Raw genomic sequence first — 13,205 nt, forward strand, 5'->3', positions numbered from 1 at the left:
AAAAAGCCCTTGCATTGGGCAAGTAGTAAACTTGAGAGCAAGTTTAGTGGAACAGTGGCCTAGATTGGTGAAGTTTAGGAGATGATGAGGTAAGAATTAATTAACTTGAATCTCAGAGAGATTTGGTGAAAGAAAGAAGTAATGTCACTTCAAAAATGGAAAACAGTGGCAGAAGCATTTTTTTTTTTTTAAAGATAGGTGAAAGAGCTAGTGAGGGGCATCTGGGTGGCTCAGTCGTTAAGCGTCTGACTTCGGCTCAGGTCATGGTCCCTGGGTCCTGGGATCGAGCCCCACATTGGGCTCCCTGCTCCGTGGGAAGCTTGCTTCTCCCTCCCCCACTCCCCCTGCTTGTATTCCCTCCCTCCTTGTGTCTCTCTCTGTCAAATAAATAAAATCTTAAAAAAAAAAAATAAAAGCTAGTGAAAGAGAGATGAATGAGAAACAGTGAATAACTAATGGTAGAAATACTAGAATGAGATAAAAGGTAGAACAAGAATACAAATGGAGATGTTAGATAATAACATTGTAACAGATTTCTAACCCACACTAAATTAAGTCTCCTGCCTCCAAAGTGAATTTGTACTTTTTTGCTTCATTAGTTTCAAAGAGGGAAGCCCTTCATTACATTCATAGAAGCCACCTGTCAGACAAGTGATCTGAACTATAAATAGTCATGTTTCATACAGAAAAACAGAAACATGAAAGTAGCTGTACAAGCAAAATGTACAACTAACTTCTAAATGATTCTAATAGACTGGGTGTAAATCACAATTAATTGTCTCAGCCTTTAGGCTCAGCTCTTCTATTCTTTTACAGGCTTCATTTATATAATGAATTGTTTCAGAGGCAAACAGGATTTTTCTTATATAATAAAAGATTCCTAGTTAGGGGACTGTGGAAATCTAATAATTTTTACAGGTATCTTTGTAAATATAATAGATTAAGACATAGTAATTGTAGCACAACATCCAGTGATTCTAATCTCTATACAGGGGGCACCTGGGTGGCTCAGTCGGTTAAGCATCTGCCTTTGGCTCAAGTCATGATCCCAGTACCTTGGGCTCAAGCCCTAAGCCAGGCTCCCTGCTCAGTGGGGAGTCTGCTTCACCCTCTCTCTCTGCCACTCCCCCTACTTGTGTTCTCCCTGTCAAGTAAATAAAATCTTTTTTAAAAAAATCTTTATATAGTAACTGCTTTTAGTTAATTTTACTATCTTAGAAAATGCTCTAGTTACAGTATTTTTCATGTTTTTCTGCCAAAAAAATGACAGTAAAATGTCATAACAAAGAAATCTTGGAATGACAGCCACTTCCGTAGACTGGTGAATGTCTTCTATGTACTGTATATACTTGTGTATACTTTGTACTTGTGCACAAAGTAAAAGTGCTTTGTGAATTTGGGTACAGTTCTCTACCACAATTATTTCATAACTGTGGTATAAGCCCAAGTATTCCACTAATGTCTAATTTTTCTAAGAAACCACTTCATACTTTTTTTTTCCTATCAAGCTGCTCTTCATTTTCTTTTCTTTTTTTTTTTTTAAGATTTTATTTAATAATTTGACAGAGAGAGACACAGCAAGAGAGGGAACACAAGCGGGGGGGGGGGCGGTGGGAGAGGGAGAAGCAGGCTTCCCACGGAGCAGGGACCCCGATGCGGGGCTCCATCCCAGGACCCAGGGACCATGACCTGAGCCGAAGTCAGATGCTTAACGACTGAGCCACCCAGGTGCCCTTGCTCTTCATTTTCTAACTCAAACCTGAATCATCTTTACCAGAAAATCTTTATAAATTCACAGATCATTTACCATCTAAAAATAGATGGAATGATTAGAGGATTGTTAGGTAAGGTAAATAGTTAGGCTTTAGTTCTTTATCCAACTATTGCAACCTGGGAACATGGTTTCTAGGACTGCCATGAATATAAATACAGTGCTTGGAAGTGTGGGGAGAGCAGCAGAGAAGGATTATGAAGGTGATTTTCTGAAGGTAAATAATTTGAATTTTTACCATTTTCTTTCTTTTTTATATTTCTAGGTGCTTTCATTTAAAACATTTTATATTTGACAAATTTGAATGGGCAAAAACAGTTACCTTGTTAATTGTATTAAATAAGTTTGTTCTTAGATTCCTTTTCAAAGCAATAGCAAGATCATTTTGGTTAAGTTGAGGGGAATACTTTTTTTTTGGGTCCTCAAAGTTGTAAAATAAATAACATTTTAATGCAACATGATCTTTTTTATTTGCTCCTCTTTTACATATATCTGTACTATAGCTATTATTATCCTAAAATAGTATTTTCTTGTAAATTCTTGTATTTTAATATTCAGAATTCTGAGGTGGGGACTTCTTTTTTATAAATGCCAAATTGTGAAAAGTAAAGTTAAAGTCACAAATTCCTGTAATGTCTGTAATATCTGATAATACAACAAATCAGTTTTTATTTTTTAACTATTTGTTGAATTATACTGAGAGAACTGAATATTTTATATGTGTATTGCTCAGTGAATTTTCACAGAGTGACACACCTGTGAAATCAGCACCTAGATCAAGAAACAGAGTTTGAGGGGCACCTGGGTGGCTCAGTCGTTAAGTGTCTGCCTTCGGCTCAGGTCATGATCCCAGAGTCCTGGGATTGAGCCCCGCATGAGGCTCCCTGCTCCACGGGAGGCCTGCTTCTCCCTCTCCCACTCCCCCTGCTTGTATTCCCTCTCTCGCTGGGTCTCTGTCAAATAAATAAAATCTTAAAAAAAAGAAAAGAAACGGAGTTTGGTATACTTGAAAGTTTTTATGAATTTTTTTCTGAATAATATATTCAATAATTTTTTTCTAAATGATTACTGTGTGTCAACCATTGTTCTAGGTATTGGGATGATACAGTGGTGAACTGAAGATTTAGAGTGTGAGGAGATAAGTATCAGTCACATAAATAAATATAATTATAACTGCTGTATATACTAAACATACATTATCTTGTGAAAGGCAGTATAATGAGGTAGACTGTAGAGTGATTTTATACTGGAGAATAAAGGTAGACACTAGAATCAGATTGCTTAGGTTTAAATTCTGTTGTCAATTCTGGTATTTACGTGACTTTAGGAAACTAATGTCTCTTACAACTCATTTCTTAACATGGGGATTATAGTAACCTAGTTTATATGGTTGGTGTGGACATTAAAAGATTATTTATGTAAAAATATTAGTATATATTATAGGTTCTCTGTATTAGTAATTTATTTTGTCTCAGTGGGTGTTGTTTCATATTGTATCATTTTTATTTGAAAATCATACAGAAGCATACTTCATAAAATAGCTTCTTGTCTCTTCTAGAGTTCAGAGCAAATAATCCAAAGGGATATCAGAATCTAGTTATATAATATTCTGGAAGTCTTTATAGCATGTTTAAAATTTTAGTGTGTTTTGGGGCGCCTGAGTGGTTCAGTCAGTTAAGTGTCCCACTCATGGTTTCACCTCAGGTTATGATCTGAGGTTGTGAGATTGAGCCCTGAGTTGGGGCTCCCTGCTCAGCACAGAGTCTGCTTGAAGATTTTCTCCCTCTGCCCCTCTCCCCACTCACGCACGTGTGCTCACTCTCTCTCTCTAAAATAAATACTTAAAAAAATTTTTTTAGTGTGTATGAGGATCATTGGGGTGCCTCCTGTAAATGCACATTACTATGGGTCCCTTTCTAGGCATACTTAGCTCTGGAATCAATATTTCTTATAATAACTCATGTATTTCTTAGGAACACAAGTTTGAAAACCACTGGGCTGTAAGTCTCTTTTGTATGCAGGCGAAATACCCAGTTATTTTGTCTTATCATTTTAATATATAACATTATGAGGTGTTCTTTGCTGTTATGTTTTTGGTGCATATGCTTATTACTACAGATGATAAAAAAATTTCCCTAAATCTATACTTGCTCTAGGATTCTGTATTAATAAATAGTATACATCAGGTTACCCAGTTAAGAAACCTGGATTTATCCTTGATTTCTCCCTCCCTTTCCTCTAATCCTCTACCTTTCTTATTGTCTCTGATTCATTACTGATGAAGTTTCTTGCATGGAAGATTTTGTAACATCTATTTATACCTGCCTTTCTCCTCCCTGCAGTCTATTTTCCAAAGTTGTCTTTCTAAAACACAGAGCTGATTATGCCATCTACTTGCATAAATGTTTTCCTTAGTAATTACCCTTTGCCTAAAGATACCTAAGTTTCTTAGTATATGTTACAAGGCCATTGTAATGCATCTTCCTTTTCCTTTATTCTTCCCTATCACCTTGTTTCTGGGAATATAAAATTTCTTGCTGTTCCTTGAGGAAAATAGCATTTTTTTTCATGTTTGTATGTTCACATACTACTCTTTTCCATCTTACATCTCCCCTTTTCAGTGTTTCTTTCAGTCGGTATTTATTGAGAAACCACCATGTGCCTGGCATTGTGTCAGAGGGCAGGGTTGCATGTGTGAAAAAGACAGGTTTCCTGTTCTCACTTGTCTTATTGTCTAGTGAAGTCTATCAGGCACCCTTCTTTTCTTTTGTTCCCATAATATTTATTACCAACCTTAATAGGATATAAGTGCTCACATGCTTCTCTTTTCTCATTTAATTTTGATCTCCAGGGCTGAGACCATATCTTAAGTTTATCAATATTCCTAGCCTAGCAGTTGGCACAGTACATGGCATATAGTGATCACTGAAATGTGTTTGAGTAAAAGTTAGAAAGCTAAATACAGAACTACTTCCAGGATAGGTCAAAGCTATCCTTTATAGAATACATTTATATTTTTAATTATATAAGTAGTAAAATGGCTATGTAAGATCTAGTGGGGAAACCTGTGCTCTCCTACTATATTATTCCCATTATATAATCTTAATGTTACAATTTTTTTTTTTCTTTAGGAACTTTGGGAAGAATAGTCTGTCATTTAATTTTAAGACCTTAATTTTTAAAATTAAAAAAAATTTTTTTAGAGAGAGAGCGAGAGAGTGTGAGAAGGGGAGGGGCAGAGTGGGAAAGGAGAGAGAGAGAATCTCAAGCTGGCTTCACACACAGCACAAGAGTCCAACTTGGGGCATGATCTCATGACCTTGAGATCATGACCTGAGCTGAAATCAAGAGTTGGACACTTAACCAATTAAGCCACTCAGATGCCCCAGTTTTTTTTAAGGATTTATTCAAAATTATGATTTGAAATAAAGATTATAGAATATATAATTCTAGGGGCGCCTGGGTGGCTCAGTTGGTTAAAGAGACTGCCTTCGGCTCAGGTCATGATCCCGGAGTCCCTGGATCGAGTCCGGCATCAGGCTCCCTGCTCAGCAGGGAGTCTGCTTCTCCCTCTGCCCCTCTCCCCTCTCATGCTCTCTCTATCTCATTCTCTCTCTCAAATAAATAAATAAAATCTTTAAAAAAAAAAAGAATATATAATTCTAATTATTAAGATTGTATATTTATATATCTTTTAATTTTTAAAAAAGTTATTTAAATTCAATTAACATATATTGTATTATTAGTTTCAGAGGTATTCATACATCTTTTAATAGAAGTTCTGTTCAAATGAATCATTTACCTATTTCCAGGTGACTCTATGTTTCATATTCTGTACCTTGATCAATCCTGGCCTGTATCTTACAGTTACAATGTATTATGACATGCTTGTAATAAACCAATTAAAGACATGGTTTTTGTTCCTAGCATTGTGAACCAGTCACATCAGCGAACTGGTAGATGTCACTTATTTATCCAGTTAAAGGTACTAAGTGATAGCCTTTAACAAGGACCTCCCCTCCACATTAGTATATAAATCATTTTCCCTTGATACCATTCAAAATAGCAGTTCTTTGGAATTATAGAAAGGAAGATGTATTTTTGAATAAATAGTAAGAGAAAAGTGTGAGGTGAGGTAACTCAGACAATCCAAAATTGAAGTGGAAGGGAAGAGATCTGAATCCCTGGGTCATTGGGAAGACAGTCTCAAAATGTTACAGATCAGCAGAAGTCACCTCACCTCTTCCTGCCATCATTATTATGCAAGTAGGACATTTGAACAAGAACCCAGCAAAACTATTCTGTTCTCTGGGAAAAAGAAAGAATGCAGATCTTTTTTTAAAAAAAAAATTTTTTTTTTTTTTTACAATTTATTTGAGAGAGAGAGAGAGAGAGAAGAGTGTGTGTGTGTGTGTGTGTGTGTGTGTGTGTGTGTGTACGAGCAGGGGGAGGGGCAGAGGGAGAGAATTCCAAGCAGACTCTCTGCTCAGCAGGGAGCCCAACATGGGGATTGATCTCAAGACTCTGAGATCATGACCTGAGCCGAAACCAAGAGTCCGATGCTCAACTGACCAAGCCACCCAGGCACCCCATGTGTAAGAAAATTTATTAACGATAGCTGGAGTTTAACTATACTTACAGTAATATCATTTATAATGCAATGTGGGGTATTTTGCAGAGTGAAAGGAGGTGGTATTAATAATTACATTGAAACAATAGATGTAAATTTGAAGCCAGGCAGATCAGATAGATATACTGTCATAGCTGCTGCAGTAGTGGTATGAAGAATGTGTCATGGAAACATAAAGAAGGGAGCTTGTAGATTAGGGAAAACCTTTATATATCTGAGCCAGACTCAAGAATGAGAAAGATTTTTCCCTAAGTTGGCTAGACAGAGGGTAGGCCAGGCTAAAGAAACCTAGTGTCATCTTGCTGACCATGTAGCCCTGCCTCTATCCAAATCATTCCCTCTCAAGAGGTGCTTCATCTTTCTTTTAAAACAGGTCTATGAAAACTTTCAGTTTTTAGTATGATAAACCCAACATTTAAGAAGATTATAATTAAACTGATTTGCTGGCAGTAGTAATAGATTTTCCTTGCACATCTCTACTACAGTATTTATATTTAAAATATGTCAGTGGATTAAAAGAAGATTATTACCTGCTACAGAGAGGAAACATGATTATTTTCAGTACGTGAGGAAAGATAATACTTGTTTTGCATTCCATATGGTTACACGAGAACAAATGGATGAGAGTTAGAAAGGAGCATATTTTGTCATTGGTATAAGAAAAAGTGTTCTACTGTGCAATCCAAAGGTGAAACAGGCTCTCCTGGAAGTTCCGAATTCCTCTGCATTAGAGGTAAAAGGAAAGTCCTTTTCCCGGGATGCCATCAGTGGGGTATATCCTTTCCCTACTAAATCATATCTCTTTGATATTAATAATTGTTAAAGAGTTTTAGGAAATGTTAGAGCTTGAAGCAGTTCTTCCTCAACTTTTGGATCTGTGATTAAGGGTGAGAAGATGCACTCCCATTGTCTTTGCTAGTGGAGGGGGACAGATTTGCTGCTGGCTTTTGCAAAGGTAATACCAACTATAGTAATTCCCATATACTTTTAATCATTTATGTCTGTTCGCAGTCGTAGATAATATTAAATATAACATTAAGTCATATCAGATTTATGTAGTCATATTTATTTTGTTATATTAAATTTTTATGCACCCTACGTTATAGCTTGTTGCTTACCAGCATTTTTTCATGTATATGCACAAATAAATCACAGAAAATATTGTTCAGCTCTGCTCCCACTTCTCATTCCTCTTTGAAGTTATCAAGAAGGCAAATAACATGATAACACTTTCTACTTTAACAGTGAGCAAATCTTGGAGCACCTGGGTGGTTCAGTCAGTTAAGCGTCTGCCTTCGGCTCAGGCCATGATCCCAGGGTCCTGGGATCAAGTCCTGGATCGAACATGCTTCTCCCTCTCCCTGCTGCTCCCCCTGCTTGTGCTCGCTCTCTGTCAAGTAAGTAAAATCCTTTTTTTTTTTTTTTTAAAATGAGCAAATCTAAAAAAAAAAATTAAAAAATGAGCAAATCTTGGATCATAAAAGTAATGCTCTAAAACATAAAACAAAAATTCATTAATTTAAACACATTAATGGGGATGCCTGGGTGGCTCAGTTGGTTAACCGCCTGCCTTTGGCTCAGGTCATGATCCCCAGGGCCCTAGGGTTGAGTCCTGCATTGCGCTCCTTGCTCAATGGGGAGCCTGCTTCTCCTCCTGCCTGTGGCTCCCCCTGCTTGTGCTCTGTTTCTCTCTCTCTCTCTCTGACAAATAAATAAAATCTTAAGAAAAAATAATAAACACACTAACATAGGCATTAAACATTTGCTTGGACTAAGCACATAATTTTCACATGATTCATAAAAATTGTTTTTACTAAAAAAATAGTGGGGCGCCTGGGTGGCTCAGTTGGTTAAGCGACTGCCTTCGGCTCAGGTCATGATCCTGGAGTCCCTGGATTGAGTCCCGCATCGGGCTCCCTGCTCAGCAGGGAGTCTGCTTCTCCCTCTGACCCTCCCCCCTCTCATGTGCTCTCTCTCTCTCTCTCAAATAAATAAATAAAATCTTTAAAAAAAAAAAATAAAATAAAATGAAAAAATAGTAACTTTTAATTATAGTTGCTGCTATTTATTGGGTGTTTGTTATGGTCTAGGCACTGTGCTAAAAGCACCTCACATCTTGTAACAGTGCTTTCAAGGTAAGTAATTAGTATTTTTACTGTATATAGGAGAAAATGGATGCCCACGAGATTGACTTAGCCAGGGCTATATGGTTTAAACTCATTTTTTTTTTTTTGAAGATTTTATTTATTTATTGGAGAGCGAGCGAGAGAGAAACAGCATGAGAGAGGAGAGGGTCAGAGGGAGAAGCAGGCTCCCTGCTGAGCCGGGAGCCCGATGTGGGACTCGATCCCAGGACCCTGGGATCATGACCCGAGCTGAAGGCAGTCGCTTAACCAACTGAGCCACCCAGGTGCCCAGGGCTATATGGTTTATAAGGTGAATAAACTAGATTCGACTCTAGCTTTCATTCCGTAATTGTTCTTTACAGTACTTCCAAATAGCTGTATGCTGGTAGTTTTTGGTCATTAATTTACTACGTGTACTTAAACCTAAATTTATTTAAAAGTCACTTTTATGTTTTGTATTTATTGACAGATAAAGGTATTTCTATAGAGTTTATTGCAGCATGTTACAAAGCAGTAAATATTGAAAACATTTTAAAATCATGTTTACTCACAAATATAGACATATACTTGTGTGTACCTGTGCATATATGTTTGCGTGTGCACCTACATGGAGACTTGAGCTGGAGGGGAAGGAGTGTGTATGTATGTGTCTGTACAGATATAGATCTAGATAAAAGGTCTGCCTACTGTAGTTTTCTCTTGGTGTTTTTCTGCATGTATGTATATGTATATGCATATGTGTTTATATAATATTAAATTGCTAGATATTTAGAGTTGACTGTTTATTTCATTACCCCCAGAGAGAGTCATCAGGAACACTCAGGACTCAAAAGCTACACAATAAGAGGAAAAGAGCCACTGTAATTCTACTAGTTCTTTTGTGTTGTGCTTCCTTGGTTTTGAATGGTTTGCCATCATAGCCAGCTAGCCGCAGTTTTTTTCCCCCTTAGGCAGTTGTGGGTTTCCTAAACATCAAGGCTTCTGGGAATATCCTGATTATCTCATTTGTGCTTTATACTTCTCACATAACACTGTTATCAGTAGATAGTTTTGGAGAAGCTAAATTGGAAACATTAAGTGAGAGTAGGAAGAAATAAAAAGAGGTAAACTTTTTCCTAAATTTCTTTTTGCTTCCCATCTTCCCCAACCCCCAGTAAAAACCACTTTGTGCTCAGTTTCCCCACTACTCATCCTAGTGTAAGTTCTTTTTTTTTTTTAAAGATTTATTTATTTATTTTTATTTGAGAGAGAGAGAATGAGAGAGAGTGAGTACGTGAGAAGGGGGAGGGTCAGAGGGAGAAGCAGACTCCCTGCCGAGCAGGGAGCCAAATGCAGGACTCGATCCTGGGACTCCAGGATCATGACCTGAGCCGAAGGCAGTCGCTTAACCAACTGAGCCACCCAGGCGCCCCCATCCTAGTGTAAGTTCTGATTATCTAGTACAGGAGTTGACAGACTACAGAGCCAAAACTATGTGAGCCAAGTCCGCTTTCTTGAAATAAAGCCACGTTCATTCATTTATATATTTTCTACAATTGCTTTCTTGGTACAACAGCAGTAGTTACAACAGAGTTTAAAGTTTAAAATACTTACTGCAAAGTTTAAAATACTTACTGTCTGGATCTTTACAGAAAAAGTTTGCAGACTCCTGATTTAGCAGGTAAGGAAGAAACCAGGGATTTCTCATTTCATTTCCAGGGACTTTAACCTGTTATTTCCGTGGGAACATCGTAGCACATGAGCATTACATAGTATTTCATCTAAAATGGCCCTCATTGGTCTGGGAAGTAGCATAGTTTCTGGGAGGAAACAGCTTGTTTTTCAGCAAATATGGTTTGTTTGTTTTTTTAAAGATAAAGGTTTTATTTATTTGATAGAGACACAGCAAGAGAGGGAACACAAGCAGGGGGAGTGGGAGAGGGAGAAGCAGGCTTCCTGCTGAGCAGGGAGCCTGATGTGGGACTCGATCCCAGGACCCTGAGATCATGACCTGAGCTGAAGGCAGATGCTTAGCGACTAAGCCACCCAGGCACCCCCAGCAAATGTGTTATGAAGAAACTTTGAAAGTTGTCCAGTAGTTGGGGGTTCCTGGGAATTGATTATATAAAAGAGAAAGGGGGTGAGAAGGGGAAGGAAGGAGAAAGGCTAGTTCATTTTGATTTAGATCGACAACTGTAATACCTGTATTATTAGTGTTAAGTTCATTTTATATCATTATTCATTAGGCAAACATTTGATCCAATGTTGACTTCTCACCACCTGTCAATTTTCAGATTGTGTGCAGGGAAATTTTTTTGTTGCTGTTGTCAGTTTTCTTTCACTTGTATGTAAGGTCTGTTAAAGAAGGATGTCTCTTGCTCACTGATGTATTTCCACCACCTAAAATAGTGCTTAACTATAATAGATGTTTAAATATTATTTGTTGAGTGAATGAACTCAGATACGAGATTTTTTGTAGCAAGATTGTGGTTTTTCAAAAATGTCTACAGTTTGTACCTAGAAAATAGGCAATAATTAGAAATCCACAAACCTTTGTGAAGAATAAATCTTTCCAGACTAATGATCTTAACTGTTGGTCCTATCAGATCATTACATAATAGTAACTTGTGATCACTTCAGTGAAGCTTTGGTGCTTGAAAACCTAATTATAAGTTGATGTGAACTGGTTAGGTTATATGTTTCCAGTAGGTGAATTTCACACTGGCTTTAATGATCTTAACTCTGATTTTGTAAACTGCTGTAGGTTGTAAATTACCTTGAAGGTTGTTAGAAAATTTGTATAAAGTTCTGAAATACAGTTAAATCATTTTGACACCATTGGCTTACTTATAATTTTTTTCTTTAATCTCTCCAGATACCATTTATAATAGTGAAAAATGTTACTAAATACTAACATTGACTTCTTCATGGTCCCTTGCAGTTCTTTTTAGTGAAATTGGATTCTACCCAGTGATGGCTGCTTTCATTCCACTTTTTTAAATTTTTTTAAATTATTATGTTGTTGATCACCATACATCATTAGTTTTTGATGTAGTGTTCCATGATTCATTGTTTGCGTATAAAACCCAGTGCTCCATGCAGAACGTGCCTTCCTTAATACCCATCACCAGGCTAACCTATCCCCCCACCCCCCTCCCCTCTAGAACCCTCAGTTTGTTTTTCAGAGTCCATAGTCTCTCATGGTTCGTCTCCCCCTCCGATTTTCCTCCCCCCATCTTTCTTCCCCCCTGCTATCTTCTTTTTTTTTTTAATTCCACTTTTAAGATAACCTCAGAGTCACTAATTATAAAGACATATCCTAAAACATTTAAAATTAGATTGAGTTACGTTGGAATTAAAAAAAAATATATCCAAAATTTGTAGGAGATGCTCTGAAATCAAATGAATGATCTCAGTATGTAGCAATTTTAAAGTGCTTGGAAATAGCTGGGATATTTAGTGTGCTTAGTGGTTTGGCACTAACCAATTTGTGGTTGTCATGGCTAACACCCAGTCTAACAGAATGGAGGGAAATAGGCAGATGCGAGCTAAATGTAAAATAGGACAATGCAGTTTCATTTGCTGAGGACAACAGTAATTCAAAACAAATAGTTCTTTGGTTTTGTGTTAACAGATAAAAATCTCGAAGTCATAATGGCTCTTAGATTAAAATATCAGCAATGTGATACTCTTTTCTTCTTTACCTTGTGCTTTTGTTTAAACAAATGGGATGCTGAATATATGAATAGAAAAATAGCTTGTAGCAACCTGAGGAAACTGACACTCTATTCCAGGGGGGTTGGTGGACTACTGACCACAGGGCCATATCTGGCTGTTGCCTGTTTTTGTAAAGCAAGTGAGCTAAGATTGTTTTTCACGTTTTTAAAGCTTTTTTTTTCTTTCAGTATTTTGAAGGTATTGCTCCACTGTCTTCTCATTTGCCTTGTTTCCCATGAGAAGTCTACTGTCAACCTTTTCTTTGCTCCTCTCCATATAACTTGTCTTTTTTAGTATGGTTCCTTTTAAGGTTTTCTCTGCCAGTGGCTTTGAGTAATGTGATTATGATGTGCTGTGGTCTAGTTTTCTTCATGTTTTTGTGCTTGGGGTTGGTTGAACTTCCTGGGTTTATTGGCTTGTTTTCATCAAATTTGAAAAGTTTGTATCCATTACTTCTTCAAGTAATTTTTCTAGCCCCCATTTCTTTCCTTTGAGGACTCCAGTTAAACATTTTGTCTTTGTGTTAGGCTACTTGAAGTCCTTCAGTTCACTGATGTTCTTTTCATTTATTTCTTTTTTCTCTTTGTATTATATTACATTTTGGATAATCTCAATTGCTTTGTCTTCAAGTTTACCTTCTATAAAAGTTGTTATGCATTTATTCCCATCTGGTATATTTTCATTTAGACCTAGTTTTCATCTCCAGAAATTCAATTTGAGTGATTTTTATACCTTTCATGCCTCTCCCGAAGTTTTTGCACATATAAGCTATAGTTATAAAAACTTTTAATGTTCTTATCTGCTAATTCTAACATCGATGTTAGTTCTGGGTCATTTTCTGTTGATTAATTTTTCTGCTTTTTATAGGTCATATTTTCCTGCTTCTTTGCATGTCTGATGAATTTTGACTGGCTGCTAAACATTGTAATTTTTGCCTTGTTAGGTGCTTCATATTTTTTCACTTCTTTAAATCTTGACCTTT

At 36.9% G+C, this 13,205-nt stretch overlaps 1 protein-coding gene across 1 annotated transcript in view; it reads left to right on the plus strand.

Moving 5' to 3' along the window:
• The window catches only part of RICTOR (RPTOR independent companion of MTOR complex 2), a 126,520-nt gene that overhangs the window by 29,673 nt on the left and 83,642 nt on the right, over window positions 1-13,205 (plus strand). The gene's annotated exons all lie outside the window — the stretch shown is intronic.

Source organism: Neomonachus schauinslandi, chromosome 7, assembly GCF_002201575.2.
Source record: "Neomonachus schauinslandi chromosome 7, ASM220157v2, whole genome shotgun sequence".
Taxonomy (NCBI): Eukaryota; Metazoa; Chordata; class Mammalia; order Carnivora; family Phocidae; genus Neomonachus; species Neomonachus schauinslandi.